The sequence below is a fragment of the Notothenia coriiceps genome, unplaced genomic scaffold (genome assembly GCF_000735185.1).
Source record: "Notothenia coriiceps isolate Sejong01 unplaced genomic scaffold, NC01 NC01_scaffold00028447, whole genome shotgun sequence".
Lineage (NCBI taxonomy): Eukaryota > Metazoa > Chordata > Actinopteri > Perciformes > Nototheniidae > Notothenia > Notothenia coriiceps.
In genome coordinates this window covers 13,586-23,193 of record NW_011361148.1, presented here as the reverse complement: position 1 = coordinate 23,193, position 9,608 = coordinate 13,586, and the positions used below count along the sequence as shown (strand labels likewise).

Below are 9,608 nucleotides of genomic sequence, written 5' to 3'. Positions count from 1 at the left end.
TATAGGACTGTTTATTGAGATTTATCGTTTGTACTAATGTCTGTCATCGTCGTAATCTCGGACTTTGAGCTGAGTGAGTAATACTTTGGTATTTATCTCTTAACCTTTTTTTTTTATAATACTTATATGACAATCGACGACCCACTTTTTCAGACTTCTGTACCCCAATGTCAGACTTACTATACGTAAGAGTGATATGCCATACACGTGTTTCCATACACTCACCGAGATATGAAAGGAGCAGGCGTCGGTCGGTCGAGGTGAGGAGTGGTTCTTAAGAACTGCGACTTCTTGTGTCGTTTGTCTTGAACATGAGTCATGAAGTCTTACATGACTGTTGTATATACATCGGTACATCGGACAAAACCACGCACTCACTGTGAATCAGTGGTGTTACATAAGACAGTACTTCCGTCACTGAATTCAGAGTTTCTCGGGATTCGCCGGGGATGGACGTATTGACAGGCATTAACTTGAATTTTCTATACGTCTACAACTCGTTAATTTTGGTTAGGTTAGTACTTTAGACAGTCGGTCCTCTCTATTAGTATTAGTTTAGGAAAACAGAATTCACGACTCCTGCCGTTTTGTTTCCACACGTATTATTTGGAGTGTTCTCAGTTCCTGCTTCGAGAGTCTATACTACCGTACTGAGTGTCGGCCCTAGTATCTTCTTGAAGATCGTCCAGTCATTTTGACAAACTGTCCTCTTATTACCATCGTCTCTTATATTTCCTCTGGAAACTACTTAATGGTTAACAGTAAAATAAGTGTTATATCATACAAAGAAGTGTATTTGGAAATTTGTATTGGAAATTTGTATGGTGTATACGTAAGGAGAGTGATGTACTTTATTCGAGTCCTTGGAGTTTTCACCGGGTCACTTACTACCTCCTCTGTTTCGTCCAGGAGTTTTCCCCTGTCTCCCCTTTGTGTTGAGGAACCGAGACGCTGGGATATGATCCACCAGTGGACTTTCTCTGTACCTTTGTAATCAATTCAGAGAGTAGTCACCGTGTTTAGTTCCATACTTAAGTATATTTGTAATATTCTGTGTACTGTATGAGCTTGTTAGTATCTGAAGAGTTTTGGGTCAACCACTTCACCATTCCCTCGCTTAGGAACGTTTTACCTGCCCTCCCCCTTGTTGAGGCAGTTCGAGAGTGTACCAGTTCCACCAGTTAGGGTAGATGGTCTCTAATTCATACTAAAGTATTTTTATTTTTTACTATTTGAGTGGTATGATCTCCTCCCTGAGTTGTCGGTTTGAAAACAACATCACTTGCCATCTCCGCGGCAGGCTCTCTCACCTACCGTCTCTCTCTCGTTCCAGGACAGCTTGTACCTGCCCTCCCCCTTGTTGAGGAGTTCCGAGCAGTGTACAGTTCACCAGTTGGACTCCCCTTAACCATGTAAAATAATTCCAGCACTTTTAATTTATTTTACAAAAGGAGACATGCCGTGGATCTCAAACCTTTGTGAAAAGACCCTACACGCAAAGAAAGTTGTTGAACAAAAATTTTAATACTTCAGTACTGTAATATGTTTGTAATTTTGTTATGTACTATCTCTGATGTTTACAGATTGTCACCAAGGGGGGGTTTACTCTCTTGTTAGTGTATAAATTTTGCTACCATACTTGTTCGCTGAGGCAGTTTATATAGTTCTTGTTGGCACCCATGTACCTCTAATTAACTATTAAATCACATGTACTAGTGGGTATTCCTAGTTGTGTATTACGTGTTATGTTGAAGACTTTTCCGTAGCCTAATTTTACTGTTTATTACTGGGAATGATAGTAGTACTTTACACACTACACCACTATTATTGTTATTATAATTTACTAAAGAGCCGCGAATAGTCACTCGTCGAAAAATTCGTCGAGTGAGAAGAGACCGTTCAGACAGATGTGTCTTCAGGGTCGTCGAGGTTCCTGTACTCCCTGAGCGAGGAAGAGCACACGGTAGGTTGTATTTGTACGGAGTTAAATAGTCTACCTCTCCCACGAAGACTCCAGACAAACAATTATTTTGAAAGTTTCAACTTTCCACACGCGAGTGTTCGGTGGACCACTCCCTATTACATTCGTCATAAATATTCGCTCCCGGATCGTAATTATTGTCCGAGTCTGGTTTTAACTAATACTGGGCTTACACCAAAAGATTTTCACAGTCACAGACTAAAAACTGAAAGGGTAGCATAAGGGTTCACCCGTTAGTCTCGTCCCACCCCTAGTCATGACATAACTTCTGTTGTGATTTGACACTATAATGAATAAAGATTGATTGATATAGCTGTCAATTTTAGTCATTGAGTTCATAGTTAAGTGCTTTATTTGTTAACTGCTATCAAGGAATATGACTCTGCTTTGTAGTATGCATGAGAGAAGATGCCGCAAGTTTAGTGGACTTCTATGTAGTGTCCGCTGAAAATGTAGTGGGCTGGTCTGGACAGAAAATGCCAGGGCTGAATTTTTGTCCCAGTCCACCCCTGTTTGAGGGCGTATGTTTTTTTTGGGGGGGGAGTAGAGGCTGTGGCCGTAACAAGCCCCTCCAAATGTCTGTGCATGTCCCTGCTGCTGCTCATATCGCGGTGTGTTCGGAAGTCTGCAGACTCTCTGGAGCTTTAGCTGAGGTCAAGTGAAAACATCCACCTGCAGTACATCCATCTGACCACCAGGCGAGGTATAGGACTGGGGCGGCTGTGGCTCAGTGGAAAGAGTGCTGGACTTCGAATCAGGGTGCAGCAAGTTCAAGTACCACTGCAGTCAGCATGTCGTTGTGTCCCTGGGCAAGACACTTCACCCTAAATTGCTCTTGTGGGGGGTGTCCACAGTACTGAATGTATGTAAGTCGCTTTGGATAAAAGCGTCTAACAAATGACATGTAATGTTTATGACTTAAGTATGGCCATGTGAAATCTGAAATTTGTTGTGTGTTTTATCATTCAAGCCCATTTTTTCATCCCAAATCCTCATACATTTAAACGAAACTAAACTGTAATGCATTGGTGTTAAATTGATTGCAAGATAGAGAAGAAACGTGCCAGTAAAAGACACTTAAAGATGAGCATTGTTTTTTTACTGTCCATTCGGTTTATGTGCTTTAAAGGGGCCCTTTCGTGCATATTTTCAGGTCCGTATTTGTATTTTGTGTCTCTACTGTGACATGTCTCCGTGCTTTGATGTTCAAAAAGCTCTTAATTTGTCTGTGCTGCAGCACCTCGTTTCAACCTCTGTCTGAAACCAGAGCCCAGTCTGCTCTGATTGGTTAGCTGGCCGGTTCTGTTGTGATTGGTCAACCGCTTAGAGATGTTGCGCCTATTAGCCTATCACGTACAATGTGTTAGAGAGCTAGCCAATAGAAGCATGAGTGTTACATAGTGATGTCACTATTATGACTGAAGTAAACCAAATAGTCAAAAACCTATAACACACTACAGGGAAGGGAACAGCCCAACAAGAATAATATGACCCCTTTTAAAATGGTAGAGAAAACCTTGACTTTTATAACTTGAATACTTATTTTTGGCAAATTCCACAATATTTTTAGTTTTCAACCATTTAAATCGGATTTATAAACACTACTGTCTTTCTCACTTTCCTCTCAGTACTTAGTACTAAAAACAGATTGTCTAAATCCCCAAAAAGATATATCCCTTGCTGTTGTGTTTAAAGATTATAGAACTACAAAATAATTAAGTTCAGGATTACCGGACAGTATCGTTTTTACCTTATAATCTGCCTAAATCTGCTCTCAGCAGTTCAATTTGTCCCATCTAACAGGCATAAATGGGTCAGTCTAAATAATGTTTCACAGTGTCATTCCACAGGCTCAGCATGAAAACATTAGTCATCACATATACATAAAACAAGATGAAAGCCAGGACAGCAGCTGTTTACAACCAGCATATTCCCAGAAAGGCTGTCCTTAATAAAATGTATCTTTCCATATGTGCTGTGAAATACTTTGAGGAAAATCCCAGCTGCTGACTCATCGAACCAACCTCACAATCACTTACATTAACCATCTGTTACTGGAATAATTCAGGCTTGAATGCCAATCTATCACACTAACTAATGATACAGTGCTTCCTCCATACATAGGTAAGAGTTTTTCAAGTATGTCAAAAAAAATCAACAATAATCAGTCAACCCATTTATAGACTATGCCTGGCCTTAAAACATGTTTCTATTGAAACCGTTTCAACCCAAAGGCCATTGAAGAAGATGCAAAAGATGGTTACAGATAAGCACTTACACAAGGCAAAACTGTATAAAACTTGTTGTGCTTTTAGCATGCAACAGTGGGAACCATTCATGTGTTTATTGGAATGAAGCTCTACATCAAAGAACATGAAGAAACATCAGGAGATTCTTATACAATATTTGTCTTATTGGAGAAATTCACCAGACTTATATTTTACAACTACTACAACTTTGCTTCTCACTGAACAGCTTCTCTCCCCCTTTAAAAAAATATATAATAATAATACTAATACACTATTTTAAATGCAGTAGGCTACTTCCTAATACTGGGATAGAGTGCCATAATTATAGATAATTTCTTTGGGAGAGCAAACAAAAAAATGCATTAAAAAAGCCTCAGTCTTATTTATTTGATTTTTTAATGGTCCTACTTTAGCTTTGTTTCTAAAGTTTTTTATCACCTTGTTAATGTAGGACTTTACGGTTAAAATTGTCTTTAAAAGTGAAATCAGATAAAGGGACAGCATACTGGAAAAGGTTTGCGTGGTGTGATATCTCTTCATGCTTCTAGCTGTTGACATTTACAGAGTGAACCCACTCCCACACATCCTGAACACGTGTTTTCTACCCATAGTGACTGCAGAGAGCTGGATACAGCTGTTAACCTGTAATACAGGAGTGTCACCATGACGGGGGGGGGGGGCTAACATCAGTTATCTATCTGTGAGTCTGCCTTCTAACCTCAACAAAGCAGCTTTAGGAAAGCAATCTGTGAATAATGTTCCTGTTTCAAAATCATAACATCTATTATAAAGATGTCTGCAGTGCAGGTCCAAATTGTTCCAGATCCCATACAGTCGTGATATTATCTGTGGTCGGCTCTGTGACAGACGTCATGTGTTACCTTGGCTACTTATTGGCTTGTGATGGATTTAATGGAGCAACAAGCTAAAGAGCAGGTGCCAGAGTAAACAGGGATTAGTGTTGTTATGTTAACTGAAGGTAAACCGGATTAAGAATATTAATTCTTGCAAATGTTTTATAGTTTTATCATTCTGAAGGTTAAGTTTGTGGAGAAGGCTTTCATTATAATTAATTAATTAAAATAGAAGTCTTACATATTCCATCTCAGCATGTCTCTGATATTTTCTTGGTGCTGCTGCCTCGGTCACGGCGTCAGCAAGGATGCTGTTTGTGTGTTCTAATATGGAAATAGATTTTTTTTTGTCTGCCCACTCAAAGTGCCTCAAAGTAATCAGCATTGCATAATCACAGGAAATACCTTATCTGCATCCACTCTCTGTCCTCCAGGCTCAAACAAGTCTCCTCCAAACTCCAAGCTCCTCTTCCAGAAAATCCAATATTCCAGGCCTTGATGCCAGCTTTGTTTCTTTTAATATTCTCTGTATAAAGAATTGATATAATCTTCTGTTGTGCTGCATGCATTCTTATGTCTTGTGCAATCAAATCTGTCATTTCAAGACACATTGCATCTGTGCTTTCACACATGCCAATTTTGTTTCCATCACAGAAGTCAGTGTTGTCTGCTCTGATGGATGATAATGCACACGCTGCACGTTGATCTGTTATATAACTGAGTGCACATTACCTTTGATGGTGCGTTCCCTCGAGATGCAGTCTAACAGTGTTCTCTGAAAAGATGCCAGCTAGAGAGATCTCCCTTCCCACTGCGAGTCAAGTACAGACACTTTGAAAACATTGCAGGGAAAACATTAGAAATCTCCACATTTCAGGCAGCTCTATCCAAAACCATAGACAGATTATCAGGGTGATATTTATGCTTTATTAATGCAAATCTCCATCTGAGCATGATGAAGAGGATCATCTAAGCATGTTCCCTCTGCTCTCCTAATGGTAAAAAAAAACAATGATGAAATACAACATATGCACTCAATAGGTTAAACCCTATGGACTGGTGCCAGTGGTGCATTCACTTGCTCCTCGGATGGTCCTATTTGCTAAATTACCGGGTAAATAATGAATTAATAAAATATTTTAAATAGGATTATTCATGACTCCATTGTGGTGTTCAAGCTGAAAACACTTCTCATTATTTGTACTCCTCCTGACACAAGCTGAACTGTGAGACATCATGACCCTGCAGAAATATGTGTCTCCTCTCCCAATGGCACTTTGAAAGTCAGCCTCAAATGAATTTTGTCATGTGGTTTTAAACAAGTAAGGCCCTACAAAGCTTCCCTACAGATTTTCTGGAAATTGAGGTAAGGTATCGGACATTTGTTAGCTTTAATAGGAGGTTACTTTTTCGGTTTCATTGGCTGGTTGGAGTGGATCCAAATCACAGGGGGTAATACTGTACATGCGTTATTTTTCAGTTATGGGTACACTAGTGGCAGTTCTAGACCAATTTAACTTTGTTTAAGGCTACAGCTGTCACGGTTTGTGAAACAAGCAGGACCCAAATGCAGATACAAACTGAAAATTCCTTTATTTCAAGGCTATGATATTTCTATGCAATGACAAACAGAACACTCACCGCAGAACTAGTCAGGGAACAAGACGAACCGACCAAGACAGACAGACAACCCAGAACTTAAATACACACAAGACTCAATCACACAACAAGACACAGGTGAGGAGGGAGGAGAAAACACAGGGGCCCAGGTGAACATAATCAGACCATTAGACACACCAGGGAAACTAATGACAAGAGGAAAACACAGGGAAAGGACCAGACAATAACCCAAAGGAAAACATGACATGGAAAACAGCAAAAACACCCAAACCTACAAAACTATAAACGTGACATAACATGAGAATCGTGACATAACCCCCCCCTCAAGGGACGGATTCCAGACGTCCCAAAAAAACAAAAATCCAGCAGGGTGGGTGGAGGGGGTCTGGAGGACGGGTCTCGGGCGAACCCTAAATTCAAGACCCCAACAGACAGACAGAACCAGCCAGCAGAACTAAGGGACTTCGATCAAGACGCCACCTACAAGACAAACAGTAACGTATCTTGTTAGTACGGAACTTGTATTGTCCTTAAAAGGGGGTCAAAACATAGACGTAAACCCATGGACACGAACAAAGTGTTTGGCACTGCTGCTTGACGCTGGTTCTTTACCCGGGTCGCTAGCGCAAGCTAGCCCTTAATAATTTACAAAAGGAAAAAAAACCGATTGACGGCCCTATCTACCTCCTGCCTGGGCCTCAAGTCGTCGCCTCCCCGACACAACAGCCTCCGGCGCGGTACTACTTCGTATTATTCCTCTCTTTGGGTCATACCCTCTCAAGAAATGGCCGACATAAAGTTTCTAGGAGGGTACACATCACTAAGGGCCGGGACGATCGGGGCCGTACGATCCCCGGGCCAGAGGGTTAAGGGTTCGGGGACCGTGGTATGCGGAGCCAACAAAGGCAGACGTCAGTTCGGGCCACGAGAGGGGTCAAGCCGACGAGGGCACAGGTCCGGGGGGGGGGGGGCGGGGGGGGACCCCGTATAAGACTGAGCAGACCGAATACCTCCAGGGCCCATAAGTCGCCAGACGATTCTCCCTCCTGCCTCAGCGTTCCGGTTCGTCCGTCCGAGTTCGGGGTTCTCGGTACAAGGCGAGGTCTTGCCTGGAATGTCGTACAAAGGCCGGGTCTTGGCCTGGAATGTGTGCGGCTACAAAGGCCGGGGTCTTCGCATGGAATGTCGCGTACAACGGCCGGGTCTTTGGCCTGCGAATTGTCGGTGACGAAAAGGCCCGGTCACGGCCGGGTGTGTCGGGTACAAAGGCGAGGTCTTGACCGGGTGTAGTGGTACAAAGGGCCGAGGTCTTGGCCTGGAATGCTCGGTGACAAAGTCCTAAGGTCTTGGCCTGAACTGTCGGTCTGCCAGGCCGAGGTCATTGGCCTGGATGTCGGTAACCAGGGCGAAGTAACGGCCACGGTCATTGGTACCCATGGGCTGAGGCCACGACGGCAGCAGTGGACGGAACTGAGTAGCCGCCCCCCTGCGCGTCGAGAGCTCAGGACTAGCAGCATCGGCCTCGGGCTCGAAGGTGCGGTGGGAGCAGAGGACAACCGAAGGCAGGCTGCGGTCGAGGGGCCAAGGACGTACCTACAGGCAGGCTGCGCGTCCGAGGGGAACATGAACAGCCGTATGGCCGGCTGAGGTCCGTGGAGCAGAGGACAACGACAAGGCGAGGCTGCCGGTCCGAGGGGCCCAAGACAACCGTTGGGTTGGGTGAGTTCACACGCAACCTCCAGGGCGTCTGACGCGGAAGGCGGCCCCCAGGACGGTTGGGGTACAGGACTCGGGCACTGCAGGGCGTCTGATGAGAAGACGGCCCAGGAGGTTGAGGTACAGGAACAGTGCAACTCCAGCGTCTGATGAGAAGACGGCCCAACCAAGGACGGTTGGGGTACAGGACACGGCAACCTCCCAGGGCGTCTCGACAGAGAGACGGCCCCCCACGGACGGTTGAGGTACAGAACAGCGCCAACCCCTAGGCGTCTGTGAGAGACGCCGCCAGGACGGTTGGGGTACAGGACTCGGCACCTACCAGGGCGTCCTGACGAGAAGACGGCCCCCCACGGATGGTTGGGGTACAGGACACGGCAACCCTCCAGGCGTCTGATGAAAAGACGGCCCAGGACGCGTTCGAGTGTACACGCACGGCCAACCTCCAGGGCGTCTGAATGAGAAGACGGCCCCAGACGGTTGGGGTACAGGACTCGGCAACCTCCAGGGGCGTCTGTACAAAAAATGACGGTCCCGGCAGGGACGGTTGAGGTACCAGCAACGGTGCAACCAAATGCTCAGAGGCGCTGGACGAGAAGACGGCCCAGGATTGGTTGGGGTACGAGGACACGGGCACCTACCAGGCGTCCTGATGAGAGACGGCCCCCGGCGGTTGAGGGCTACAACACAGGGCAACCTAAGGGCGTCTGATCGAGAAGACGGCCCAGGACGGTTGGGTACAGGACTCGGCAACCTGCCAGGGCGTCTGACGAAAAGCGGCCCCCAGGACGGTTATAAAGAACGGTGCAACCTCAGGCGCTGTGCTTGAATGAGGAAGGCGACACAGGACCCGACGGTTGGAGGTTCGAGGTCAGCCGCAACCCCTAAGGCTGGCTGACGAGAGGACCCGGCCCCCAGGACGGCCAGGACACAGGAGAAGGTACCCCCTGAGAATCGGCTGGTGGCCGAGGACTGGCTCTGGAGGGTGTGCCTCGACATGGACCAGAGTGGGGAGGAGCCTGAGACGGAACGGGGGTCCGTGCAGCGTGTGTGGTGTGGCTCTAAAGGGAGGTCAACCTGAGACGGAACGGCGGGGCCCGGCCAAACAGGCGGACGGTTTAAGGGGAAAAACTTGAGACGGAACCGGCGCAGTGCAGGCTGTGAAGCGGGAAAAACTGAGACGGAACG

At 45.5% G+C, this 9,608-nt stretch overlaps 1 long non-coding RNA gene across 1 annotated transcript in view; it reads left to right on the top strand.

Annotated features, from left to right (window-relative positions):
- The first annotated feature begins 2,547 nt into the window (after positions 1-2,547).
- LOC104958229 (uncharacterized) overlaps positions 2,548-9,608 on the top strand; it is an 8,487-nt gene continuing 1,426 nt past the window's right edge. The window contains exons 1-2 of the long non-coding RNA XR_799739.1: positions 2,548-2,558; positions 5,317-5,318. This is a non-coding gene — a long non-coding RNA (uncharacterized lncRNA). The remainder of the gene's footprint in view (positions 2,559-5,316; positions 5,319-9,608) is intronic.